This window comes from Phascolarctos cinereus, unplaced genomic scaffold, assembly GCF_003287225.1.
Source record: "Phascolarctos cinereus isolate Bilbo 61053 unplaced genomic scaffold, phaCin_HiC Scaffold_4;HRSCAF=312, whole genome shotgun sequence".
Taxonomy (NCBI): domain Eukaryota; kingdom Metazoa; phylum Chordata; class Mammalia; order Diprotodontia; family Phascolarctidae; genus Phascolarctos; species Phascolarctos cinereus.
In genome coordinates this window covers 192231435-192245844 of record NW_027555847.1, presented here as the reverse complement: position 1 = coordinate 192245844, position 14410 = coordinate 192231435, and positions in this window count along the sequence as shown.

Below are 14410 nucleotides of genomic sequence, written 5' to 3'. Positions count from 1 at the left end.
TTATACTCTCATTTTTCATCTTTGAGAAAGCATTTTGAGTTACTGTATTTGGAGGAAATGTAATGTGAAATATTATATTTCCTCTAAAGGATGGAAAGGTTCTTCAAGAGAAGAGTGGGAAATTGTAATGGAAAAGTTACCAGTGATGACTAGTAAGAAAGAAGTGTTGTAAGAGATATCACTATGAACATATTTAAATAGAAAAGGTGGTAGGTCGATTGGTTAGGTATAGTGAATATCAGAAGATAGATATCCCAAGTTTTGCACTGGTATCCATTAATAATGGATTAATTAATTAATTAATTAATTAATTAGTCAATTAATTATTAATTATTGATTAATTACTATTATTAATAATAGACATTCATATGTTATTTAAGTGTAGCAAAATGCTTTAAATACATTATCTCAGCTGATTCTCACAATAGCTTTATTAGGTAAGTACTATATTTCTGAAGGGGAAGCTAGGTTATGCCATGGATAAAGCACTGGGTTTAAAATCAGGAAAATTCATGAGTTTAAATCCAGCAGCTATGTGATCCTGAGCAAGTCACCTAATCCTGTTTGCCTCAGTTCCTCATCTGTAAAATTAGTCAGAGAAGGAAATGGCTAACAATGCTAGTATCTGCCAAGAAACCACCCAAATGGTGTGGTGATGAGTTGGACATGACTAAAATAATTAAGCAACATCAACAAGACTTCTGAATATTCCCATGAATGTGTTCATAGGAAGCAATAAGGAACCTGTAGACAGGGAGTCTGAAAACAAAATCCAAAAATTTATGTGAGCAAAATTTAGTTTTAATTTTAATTGCACTACATACAGATGAGCACAATCAAACTGGTTGAACAATGTAGTGTAAATAATGCTCATTTTTGAAGCCAGATAACTTAATTGATTCCATCATATGGTGTAACCTTGACATATCATTTTACTCCTCTGAGCCTCAGTTTCCTTATTTGTAAAATGAGAGCATTTGGATCAAGTTATCTCTATGTCTGTTCAAGTTCTAATCTATTATGACATCCCAGGGGAAGTTTTGGTTGCAAAATTAGATTTTTCTCACACTAAAAGACACATTCAGTTCAATTAAAAAATTAAACAATTATTGAAATATACTTACTTGGGAATCTACGTTATCATGAAATCTCAATTCTTAATAAAAAGGCACTTACTTTAAAACTATATTTTAGAAACCGATGGACTGTGACAATGGACATTTTGAGATTCTATAAAATTCTAGAGTGTTAGACTTTACTAGAATGAAACTACTTCAGTTCCATAAAATTCTTTATCTCAGTAGAGACCTATTCCCTAAGTGCTCAATATGCCACAAGGATAGCATATTGTCTATGATTTGATATGACTTAAATAATGGAAAATGTAATAGAAAATCATAATATAAAAGTTAGCACTGGTCGATTCTATTCCTCCAAAAACTGAATAAGTATTTTTGTATATGTATGTATGTATGTGTGTGTGTGTGTGTGTGTGTGTGTGTGTGTGTGTTCAACAAAATCTAGGAAGCATGCATGGCACCAGTGCAATCATCAGTTGTACTCTTCCAATTCAGGCAGGTAGATATGCTCAGCCTTGAAGAGTTGAATGTTTTTGTTAAGACATCATTTTATTTATTGATTCAACAATCCTTTATTGAATACTTGATATCTGGCTAACACTGCAGTGGATGCTGATGATATAACAAAATTTAAAAAAAAAATCTGTGCCCTTAAGGAGCTTACATTCTACAGAATATGTAAAAGATGAATGTAATTTCTGAGGGAGAGCACTAACACTGAATGGAGTTGAATGTAGTGGATGGCATCCAAACTCTGCCTTGAAAGGACTCACAGCTTCAATAGGTGGAGTTAAGGAAGATGTGTATTCCAGGTATTGAAATGAGGGGGGTGGGATGGCAGCCTGTGCAAAGGCACATGGACAATCAAGTAAATTTTCTTAGAATTACTTTTTATAGAAATAATAAATAAAAAGCCCTACCAAAAAAATCTATAGAAATGATAGGGAATGGCACTCCAGAGTTATCACAAAAGACAACCAATGTAATTGGTTTTTGTGTATGTCCCAAAACACTGACCAGAAGTATGCACCATCATACTTGGAGAGGATTAGTAAATTATTTTACCACCAGGAAAATGTTAGCAATTCTTTTTTGAATCTTATAAAAAATTTCAATTATTGCTACATTTCTTTTTACCATTTTCCATTTGTCCAAGTTAGAATTTTTATCTCTGCTTGTGTTTGTTTGCCATTCTTAATACTTGCAAACCAAATATACTTAACCTAAGCCCTCAATACAGTTTTCACACAGCCAATTGATATTGATATATCTTATGTCTTACCTAATATTGATTCTAAAGCATCATATCCTGCTCTTGGAACTTTGATAGACATATTTTCTTTTTTCCTCTTGAATGCTAACATCCATACTAGCACCCGCTACCTCTTTAGTAAAAAGCACCAAAATGTTTCCCCTTCCACTAAGGTGAATGTTTTTGACCTTGGGAAAATGAAGTTTAATATCATTTCTGGAAATAGAAGTTTTATCAGGTAATTTTTTCATCCACAAGTAGCTCAGCATGTCAGTGGTAGGCAATTGAATCATCATTCCTGGAAGTTCCATTCTAATGAAACAACATGAGTCAAAGCCACCTTCCATACATTTCTGAAACCTCCCTCCCCTGAGAATGAAAACAGGAATACGACTGATGTCAGAGGACTCAATGCCTATTATATTAGGTTTCTTAGATCACAGTAGCACATTTTACACTCACTTAGCCTATACTAACTATTGATTTCTATCATTGAAAGTGTGGATGAGAAATAGTTATCAGGAAATATTTTATATTATCCTTAGCAATTAAAACAAAATATTTTATATTCCAGGAATTGTAAATACACATATACATGCTATTTAACTGAAGTCTTATTGTAATATCTGTTCACATTGTGGGAGATAACCACAGAGGCCAACAGAATCTAGGCTTTGCCAGGCCCTATAGAGCCAGAAAGGCTTGGAAAACAAATCTTGGGACAGACAATATTTCTGTCATGCAATGACTCACACTACTTTAGTTCAGAGAATTTAACAATTTGCCACTTGTCTAGGAGATGATAATTCTTTTTTTCAACCAAAGTAACTGATTAAAAAAAAAAAAGGTCTAACTAAGGAATGCAGAGGCTACAATTTGTGCTGGAAAAGGAAGTAACAATAAGAATGAATTCACAAGGCTATCATGAATTACAGTATATATACTTTATAATAAATAAAATAATAGCTATAGCTATTATTTTTATCCACCCAAAGTTTTCATTAGAGTATTTTACATACATATTACTCCAATCCCCATTTTGTACCCATTTCATAATGTTCTAATATTATTGCTTCTGACTGTCCTCTCCCCCAATCTGCCATCCCTTCTATCATCACCCAATCCCTTCTCTTATCCCCTTCCTCTCCTACTTTCCTGTAGGGCAAGATAGATTTCTGTACCCAATTGAGTGTATATTTTACTCCTTCTTTAAGGCAATTCTTATGAGCATAAGATTCACTCACTCTCCCTCACCTCCCCCCTGTCCTTCTACAGTACAAGCTTTTTCTGGCCTCTTTTATGTGAGATAAATTACCCATTCCACCTCTCCCTTTCTCTTTCTCATAGTACATTCCTCTCTCACCCATTAATTTTACTTTTATATAGCATCCCTTTATATTCAACTCTGTGTGTGTGTGTGTGTGTACACACAGAAACACACACACACACAAACACACACACACTACTCTAATAATGAGAAAGGTCTTATAAGGTCTTATGAGTTAGAAATATCATCTTCCCATGTAGGAATGTAAACATTTTAAAATTATTAGATCTCTTAACATTTCCCTTTCCTGTTTACCTTTTCACACTTCCCTTGAGTCTTGTATTTGAAAGTCAGATTTTCTATTCAGATCTGTTCCTTTCATCAAGAATGCTTGAAAGTCCTCTCTCACATTGAATGTCCATTTTTCACCCTGAATTTTTATACTCACTTTTGCTGGCTAGATAATGCTTGGTTTTAATCCTAGCTCCTTTGCCCACTGGAATCTCATATTGTAAGCCCTCAGATACTTTAATGTAGAAGCTGCTAAATCTTCTGTTATCCTGATTGTGACTCCACGCTATTTGAATTGTTTCTTTCTAGCTGCCTGCAATACTTTCTCCTTAACCTGGGAACTCTGGATTTTAGCTATAATATTTCTGGCAATTTTCATTTTGGGGATCTTTTTCAGGGGGTGACCAGTGGATTCTTTCAATTTTTATTTTATACTCTGTTTCTGGAACGTCAGGGCAGTTTTCCTTGAGGCTTTTTTTGAAAGATGATATCTTTGTTCTTTTTTTGATCATTGCTTTCAGGTAGTCCAAAAACTTTTAATTTTTCTCTCCTGGATCTATTTTCCAGATCAGTTGTTTATCCAATGAGATATTTCATATTGTCTTCTTTTTGTTTTTTCATTCATTTGCTTTCCTTTATTGTCTCTTAGTTTTTCATAAAGTCATTAGCTTCCATTTACTTCATTCTAATTTTTATGGAATTATTTTCTTTGCTGACCTTCTGGACTTCCTTTTCCATTTGGCCAATTCTGCTTTTTAAGGCATTCTTCTCATTGGCTTTCTGGACCACATTTACCATTTGGCCTAGTCTGTTTTTTGTTTGTTTGTTTGTTTGTGTTGTTGTTGTTGTTTTGTTTGATTGCTTTGTGTGTGTGTGTGTGTGTGTTTCTCTTTTACAAACTGTTGACTCATTTTTCATGATTTTCTTATATCATTCTCACTTCCCTTCCCAATTTTTCCTCCATCTCTCTTACTTGATTTTCAAAATCCTTTTTGAGCTCTTGAGATGAATTGATATTTTTCTTGGAGGCTTTGGATTTAGGAGCTTTGACTTTGTTGTCTTCTGAATGTGTGTTTTGATCTTCCTTGTCACTGTGGCAACTTTAAATAGTAAGAGTTGATTTCCATTGTTTGCTCATTTCCCCAGCCTATTAGTTGAGTTTTAATTGTTGATTAAAGTTGGGCTTTGCTTCCAGGGTGGAGGATGCACTGTCCCAAGCTTCAGGGGTTTTGTGCAGCTGTTTTAAGAAATATTCTAGGGAAATATAAGTTTTCACTTCTTCCAAGGTGGTATGACCTACAGAAAGGTGTTTACTCCTCTGATGGCCTATGCTCTGGTCTATGAGTGACCACAAGCACTCTTTGCTACCCTGGAACTGTGAGGAGGGTTCCCCTTTCATTGCTGCTGCAAGTTCTGATATGTTAGTGCTCCTCCTTGCCCTGGGACTGCCACCTGAGACTGAGACCTGAATCTGAGTATGGACAAAGAAACAAAGTCCTGCCTCTGTGCTAGCAAAACAAACCCTATAATCTCCATCTGACCAGATGTTTGACCCCCTTACCATCTATGAGCTGAGAGCTCCAAAAGTAGCCATTGCCACTGCCACTGCTGATTCAGTCACTCCAAAGGCTTGTTCCTTGTTTGTTGTGGCCGGGCATGTGTCGTATTGCCTATGCTGGACTGTGCCCCACTTCCACCCATGTGTGACAGACCTTTCCTGCTAACCTTCCTATTTGTCTTTGGCCTCTGTGGGCTGTGCCACCGCTGCCAGTGGGTCCTGATACGTGCCCTGTGACCATGCATTGCCATGGCCTGTGCTAGACAGCGCTTCACTCTCATCCTGGTGCAACAGAATTTTCTTGCCATCTTCAAAGTTTTCTTGGGCTGGAAATTTGTTTCACTCCAGCCTTTATTTCACCATTTTGACTCTGCCTGTCAAGACATTACAATTTTTAAGAGCAGAATCAGGAACACAAACCACCTACTACCCAGGAGCAGAGTCCATTAAAATACACCATGACAAATTCCTCAAAAAGATAAAAAATACTCAGTTGTCTAATTTCTGTGGTGTATTTACAGGTATATGCTCTCTATATCACTATTTATAATGCAGCGAAAAAATTCTGAAAAACAGCTATGGCATATAAGACATTTCCCAACCCTTTAAGGAAGTTTTCAGCTCCATCATATAATAATAGGAATATTGATTTTTCATAAATCTTATGTAATAGTAACAAATACTGTGCTTTTAGCATTTTGGATGTCAAGCTACTATTCACAAGAATCATTACTATTTATCTAAAGCAAAGTTTTCAGAATGAAATATCAAATCTGAAAAGCAAATGTTTATGATAATAATGTCTAAAAATAGGATTTTGATTTCTTGACTATGTCTCAGAATATATGAACAGCAAGTTTCTTGCTATGCTTCTAGTACATTTAACATGTATTATATTTACTATATTTATTGCAAATTTGATTTTTAAAAAGTCTAAAGACCTTTTTAATTAGAAGCAGAAAAGCAAAGAAGTTGGGGAGAAATGACTATTTACTGATATACACTCAGCTAAATGCAGAGAATAACTACATAATCAGAAAATTAGTAGTATAGAAACCCAGAATTCATAGTAGACAAAACCCAAAAAACAGTTATAAGCAATCCATAAATAAGCTATTTATTAAGAGCTAACTATATGCTATTAACTGTGGAAACACATGCAAAATATTCCTACTCACAAGGAGCATATGTTCTAACAGTAGGGAACTCTGTGTGTGTGTTGTGTGTGTATACACATACATACATACATATATATTACACACATATATGATTATGTAAATTATATAGTATATATATTACATATATAGTATATATAGTATATATAATTTATAAACATATAAATAAATATAACAATATAATACATTAATATAATATAATATAACATAATATAATGTAATATAATGTAATGTAATTTATAATTATATGTTATAATTTTAATATAATATGATATATAAATATATATGCATATTTATATATAAATTATATACATAGTATAATTATATATGTAGCATAAATTATTATATTAACAAAATAAATACCAAAAGAATAAGTGCCAATGAATACAAGATAGTTTGGAAAAGAGACACTTCCCCTTCAAGTTGGGAAGTAAGAGTAAGAGAAACACCAAGAAAGGCTTTTTGTGGTAGACAATGCTTGAGATCAGTTTTAAAGGAAGAGAAGAATTCTGTGTGGCATAGGTAAGGATATCCATTTCAAGCACATAGTATACCTAGTGCAAAAAACTAGAAATGATAGGAGTGATATATGTGAGGAAGAAGAAGAAGGTCAGGTCACTGGATTACACACTATAGAAGAGGGAGTGATGTCTAATAAGACTAAAAAGATAAACTGTGGTCAAGTTATGAATATCTTTAAAAGTTAAATAAAAGAGTTTATATTTTATCTGAGAAGTAATGGGAGCCATCAGAGTTGGATGAGTAGAGCAATTTAAGGAAAGTAACCATAGAATGCACACACATGCACACACATATGTATGTGGATATATCTGTATAGATATTTGTATATATAAAATATACATATGTGTATATACAATACACACATGCATACATATATATGTGTGTGTATCTGTGTATATGTATATGTGTATATATATATATACACATATATATGTGTATATATATGTGTGTGAATGTGATGTTGAGAGGCTTGAGGCAAGGAATACAATAACGAGGTTGTTTTAACAATCTAGGTATAAAAGATTAAACTAAGATGGTAGATATGTAACTAGAAAGAATTGTTCAGTTGTGAAAGGTTTTTGAAGGTAGAAATGACAAGACTTGGCAACTTATTGGGCATGTGACTTCATAAAGAGAGAAAGGTGTTGGGGCATGACACTAGAAGGATAATGGTGTTTTTGAGAGAAATAGAAAAGTTTGGGTTTTTTTGTGTTTTGATTTTGTTCTGTTTTTTAAGCTAGGTAATGGGGTTAAGTGACTTGCCCAAGATCACACAGCTAGTAAGTGTTATGTGCCTGAGGCCACATTTGTACTCAAGTCCTCCTGAATCCAGGGCTGGTGCTCTATCCTCTATGCAACCTAGCTGCCCCAGAAACAGAAAAGTTTGGAAGAGGGGTGATTTCGGAGGATAATATAATTAATTCATTTTAAGCATGTTATGTTTGAAATGTCTTGAAGTCATACACTTTAAAATCTAATAATCTGCAATGAGTGGATGAAACCTAGAGGAGATACTGAAGCTGGATATATAGTATTGCAAGTCATCTGCCTAGAGATAGTAGTTAAATCCATGGGCTATAATGAAGTTAAAGAAAGAGAGGATATAGTAAGAACAGAAAAGGGACAAGATCAGAATTTTGGAGTGTGAAAATATTTAGGGTTCATATAGTATTTATAACATCTGGCAAAGGGGATGGCAAAAATAGCCAGATAGGTTAAAAAAGAAACAGGGCAAGTGGCATCACAAAAAACAAAAAAAAAACAAAACAAAAAACAAGAAAACCTAGAATGAAGAAAGTATCTAGGGGATGTGAGCCAAATATAAACAATTGTTTAATCAAGTTGAAGACTGAGAAAAAGGCCATGAGATTTGACAATTAAGAACTCACTGGAACCTTGTAGAGACAATTTCAGTTGAGTGATGAGGTTGGGGACCTGACTACAAAAGATTGAGTGGTGAGTGAGAGAAGTGGAAGCAATGAATATAGATAGAATTTTCAAGGTATTTGGCTGAGAAAGTCAGAAAGATAAAGGATGATAAGTTAAGGTGGTAGTTGGGTCTAAGTGAAGTTGTTGTTTTTGTTTTGAAAGATTGTAGGAGACTTGGAAAGGTTGCAAGACAATAGAGAAAAAACACATAGAGATGTAGAGGTTGAAGTTTACTAAGAAGGAATGATTGAGTTTGCCATCTGCTAGAGAAAATGGGAGGCCTTGGCAAAGAGAGAGACTGCCTCTTTGTCAGAAACTGGGAAATAAAATAAGAGTAGAAGATGATATCAAGGGGTTTTAACATGAAAAAAATGATAGAAAATGGAGTTCACATAGCAATTAGTCAATAATTTTGGTATAATGTTCAAAAACACAAAAACAAAAAAAGTGAGAAAGAGAGATGCCCTTAGAGAAGGGGGAATGGACAGGAAGATTAAAGGAAATTATCCCACACAAAAGAGGTAAGCAAGGAAAAGCTTTTACAGTGATGGGGATAATGGTGGGAGAGGGGCAGGCAACACTTGAACCTTAGATCTAAATTGGTTAAAAGAGAAAGAGGGTTGAATACACACACACACACACACACACACACACACACACATACTCAATTGGGTAGAGAAATCTTTCTAACTCAATGGAAGTAGGGGGGGAGGGAAAAGAATGAGGAGAGTGTGATAGAAAGGAGGGCAGATAAAAGCAGGCAGTGGCCAGAAACAAAACAGATTTCAGAAAAATAAAAAAGAAAGAGAGAATGATAGAAGACAATAGGATGGAAGGAAATGTAGAGTTAGTATTCACAATGAAATACAATAAAGTAGAAATGCTAAATGAAAGTGTATGAATTTGAATGTTTCCTATGGGGACATGCATGGAATGTACTCATGATTGCCATTCTTGGATCGGTTGATCATGTGGAGCTTTGAGGCCTGCTTGTAGCCAATCACGAGTCAGGACTAAATAGCCTACACTTTGATATGTTGAAGAGTCCCCTTACTAGAGGCATCTAGGTGGTGCAGTAAATAGAGCACCAGCCCTGGAGTCAGGATGACCTGAGTTCAAATCCAGCCTCACACTTTTGATACTAGCTGTGTGACCCTGGGAGAGTCACAATCCCACTGCCTACAAAAAAAAATCCCCTTACTGGCTGTAGAGCCAGAAGAGATGAGGGCTTAATGAAAGGACTAAAGTGACAACACAGCCTTTCTTATATTTGCCTTTCTCCCCTACTCACTCCTCCAATCAGCATATATCCTACCTAGGCAAGCATGAGCCTGACTTTGGCAGTTTCTTTTGTATTATTTCCAGACCCTGGATAAACAAGTATTTATCCTGAGTTTCACATGCCCAGTGTTGGATGTAATCCTATAGGTTTGAAGGATCCAGAGGTAAATGATGGCAGGGAAAAAATCCTCAGATAGTATTAACATTCAAGGAGATGATTGCTGGAAATGAATATAAGCTTAAGCCTGGATAATTTCCCAAAAGCAATGTAATAGAAATTGTCTATACAGTACAGAGTTAAAGAGAAATGAATGGCTAATGAATAGTCCTAAAAACCATTTTCTGTCTTGAGATATTTTAAATATTAGTTTTCCAGTAGATTATAACAGTAGTTTTAAGTTAAGTTATTGAATCATTTTCAAGTTGTTCTGTAAATGTATGTTTGTAATTTTTTTTCATGACCAGAACTTCATGTGGGTATAGGAATACATTACCTGTCCCATACTTGATTCATATTTTATATTTGGTACTTTCGATAATTTCCATTTTAAAGGAAATCCTAGAAGTAAGCCACAATTTAATCTAAGAGTAAAATTGTTCCTGGGTTATGCATATGAAGATTTTAATGGAAATGAGGAAAAGCAGGCCTCTTTCATTTTAGGTCAGTCTTCTCAGGACTGCATCCAATCCAAACTACATGTGAAGGTACAGGACAAGGAAAGGAAGAGTATCCTAGCCCCTCAAGGTTAAAAATAGAAGACAATCAATTTAATAAGTAATTTTTATTCCTCTGTGAATCAGAGCTACAGCTAGATCAAAAGATGATATTCGTTTCTGACTAATTCATATAGAAATTATGTATGATTTACTGATGACCAAAAAAAAAAAATGAGAGTGTCTTGTTTTTTGCTAACGAAATCCAGAAAAGAGTGGTGTCTCCTTTGCTAACTGAGCCACACATTCCTTAATTGTGGGGTAAACCAGATCTTGCCCAAGGTAGTGTGTTCACCAATATTAAAGTTGTTGTTATTTCCTTTGGTAAAAAGAAACAACAAACAAAAGCAAACGAATAAATTGAAACCCTTAATGAAAACACCTCCTTCCAATTTCTAATATGCCTCATCTACTAGGTCATATGAGTTGGCCCAGCTGATGTCAGCAGCTTAAGAGTAGAAGCAAAAGGAGGAAGATAGTGAGAGTGATACAGTACTGGAATTTGCGAAGAGATAAACGGCAAGAGACAAATGAGTTTGAGAACGGAGGACAGTATAGAGTTAAAACAACTATCAATTTCAAATGAGGAAGAGGAGAGAGTGAAGTCAGAGCAGATATGATGGCCTGAAGATGTACTTTGGTAGGGAGGAATTGAAAGTTTTCTGGGGGTGAAAAATAGATTTAGAAAGGATAAGTCATAGGGTAGGTATGAGGTAATAAGAGGTTATGGTTTGAATAAATTAAAAATTTCTAATTCAATTTAATAAACACCTGTAAGTAATCATGAGATCCAATGCATGAAAATCCCTATGTGTTAGTGAGAAGCAGTAAGTCATGGGATTTAAGAATGCTAAGAAATTTGGAAGTTAGGGTGCATCATTATTTCATTTTGTTTTTAATCTTTTGTGTTTTCTCATTAAATAATGAGCAAAGTTTGTATGCTAATCAACAAAACCTCTTTCTAGATGGTCAGCTTCCATTTTGACAATGGACTGATTTAGATCTTGTGTTTTTATTTTTCTATCATTTATCTTTATTTTTTAAATTAATTTTTTTCATTAGATATTTACCAATTACATTTTTAAAGTGTTTAACATTCATCTTTTAAAATTTTGAGATGCAAATTCCCTCCCTCACCCATTCAGAAGACAAGCAATATAACATCAATTATATATGTAAAACAATGGAAAATATATTTCCAATTTTGGCTTTCTTGTGAAACACACACACACACAAGCAAGAAAAATAAAGTGAAAAGAATATGCTTTGTTCTGCATTCAGAGTTAATCAGTTCTCTCTGGAGGCAGATAGCATTTTTCACTGCAGGTCCTTTGGAATTGTGATCATCCTTACAACATTACTGTCACCATGAATCACATTCTCCTGGTTCTGCTCACTTCACTTTACATTGGTTAATATGTCTTTCCAGGTTTTCCTGAGAGCATACTGCTCATTATCATTTCTTATAGCACAATACTACCCATCAATCATGTACCACAACTAGTAATTAGTACTTCTACTGTTACTACTACTCCTACTCTCCTCCTCCTCTACTACTCTACTACTACCTACTACTACTACTACTCTACTACAACTATTATTCCAAACATTTTTTCCCATATTTTTTTTTCCCTTAATGCAATGCAAAAGTTGTTCTTTGTTTTAAGGACAATGCTCTTTAAATGCATATCATAAATTCCCTACCAAATTGATATGCACAATAGGAATTAGAAAATCCAAAGAGATTTCTATGAAGTGGCAGAAATGTCAAGAAGTTTTAAAGAATCAAATACTCTAAAACTGTAGATTTCCCATTCACCTACTACTAAATTACCTAAACATTTTAGTTACCATTTATCTGTTCCAAAGCTCACTGTGCCAGAAACAGAGCTGATGTCTGGCATAAAGATTCTCAAAAAACTCTGGGAATATGACATGTGTTTGACTAATCTCAAAACAGAAATACGTTATTTTTCTCCAAGAGATTTTGTACCATATTTTTTTCCTCTTGCTGTAATGATACTTTCATTCATTTTTATCTAACACCTTGGTCTTTCTTTTCTGAAAATGTGAAATGTTCCTTTACAAATAAGCCTCTTCTAGTGAGTATGAAGTAATTGGTTTCTTTATGTCAACCTTTTAACAAAAAAAAAAAGTATCGGGCACTGTAAAATTATCAAGGCACTTGAACCTCCTTGTTTCACACTTTGAATTAGCATTGTGAGGGGAAGCTGTGAAGATAAAATCTCTAGCCTTGAGATTTTTTTATTGTGAAATGGTTTCCTTATCAGCAAGGTTAATGAAGATATCAGCAAATGGGATGAGGATTTGCCAAATGGAATTGATTTCACCTCGAATCCAAGTTGAAAAAGGTGTTAATCAGTACGTTAATTGTATCAGCAGTTTTGGAACTGGCCATTTCTGCTTTCCATTAGGAAAAACTGAAAAGATAATGTTTCTCAAAATCCATATTACCAATATGATTTTGAAACAACTTTCTATTCTATGATTGAAGTTTTTTTACAACAAAGACAAGGATGGATGAATGGACTATGGGGAAGAAAAAGTGAAGAATTAGTCAGGGACAGATGTAAAATATGATTCAAAAATCTCACTAAGTTTCCAAGTTTACAAAGTCTCACCAAACAGACAAAGGAGTTGGTTTTAACATGTGTGGCTAGTGGAAAGCGTGGTAAATTTCAAGTTGGAGTAATCCTAGCTTTGCCACTTGCCACCTATAAGACCATAGACAAGTTACTTTGCCTCTCTGGACTACAGTTTCTTTGAAAAAAGAGAAAGGTGGATTAGATAATCTCTAAGATCCATTAGAGCTCTAAATCTGAGCTCATTAACTGAATAGACACCAAAACTAAAAACACATGCATATAAGCAGCAGATATCATACAAGCAATGATATTATGAAGTAACTTCCTAGGAGAAGAAACATAAGTGAAATAAAATGCTTAGTGTTGTATGTGAGTGAAAAATGGCCATAATCACAAAACCTTGAGAAAAATCATAATAAAAGGGCACATCGTCACATGGAATTAGGGTAGAAAGATTACTGGATTTGCAAGCTGATAACTTGATGCTAAATCCCAACTTTGTGTTTGACTGACTGATAACTTGTTTGACCTTGGATAAACAATCTTGGCCTCAATTTTCCCCATCAATAAAATGGGGAGAAGGGTATTGAGATGAATGATTTTTCTCTTTTGAGTAAGATTGGAAATTGGAAGAAACATGAAATTATTGTTTGCTATAAAAGAGTATAAAAATGTCACTTTTCTTTGCTGTAACTTTAGATACCAACTAATTCATGAAGCTTAGAATCATGTATGATCTCTTACTCAAAACTTTCACTTTGTTCCCTAGAATTGTAATTCTTAAAACACAATCCAAAACTATGAGTAGTATTAAGAGTATTCCTTCCAGCCCTGGTTTCTATCTGTAGTGGTGGTTCTAGTATCAATATCTTTCAACTTAGGTTTCTAATAGAGGAACAAGGTAGAAAATTCCTGAAAGCCAGAAGTGGAGCAGGGAGGGTGATGAGAGGGAACAAAAATTAAAACATATATTGTGCTTCTAATCTGTGCCAGGCACTATGCTAAGTACTTTACACATATTAATCCCTTTTATCCTCAAAACAACTCTGGGCAGGAGTTATTATTATCTCCATTTTATAAATAAGGAAATTAAAGAAGATAGCAGGTAAATGATTTGCCCAGGATTGTACAGCTATTAAGTGTCTGAGGCCAGGTTTGGATTCAGAGTATTGCTGAATACAGGCCTAGTATTCTATCCACTTTACCACCTAGCTAGGAGAGAAGTGAACATGGGTAT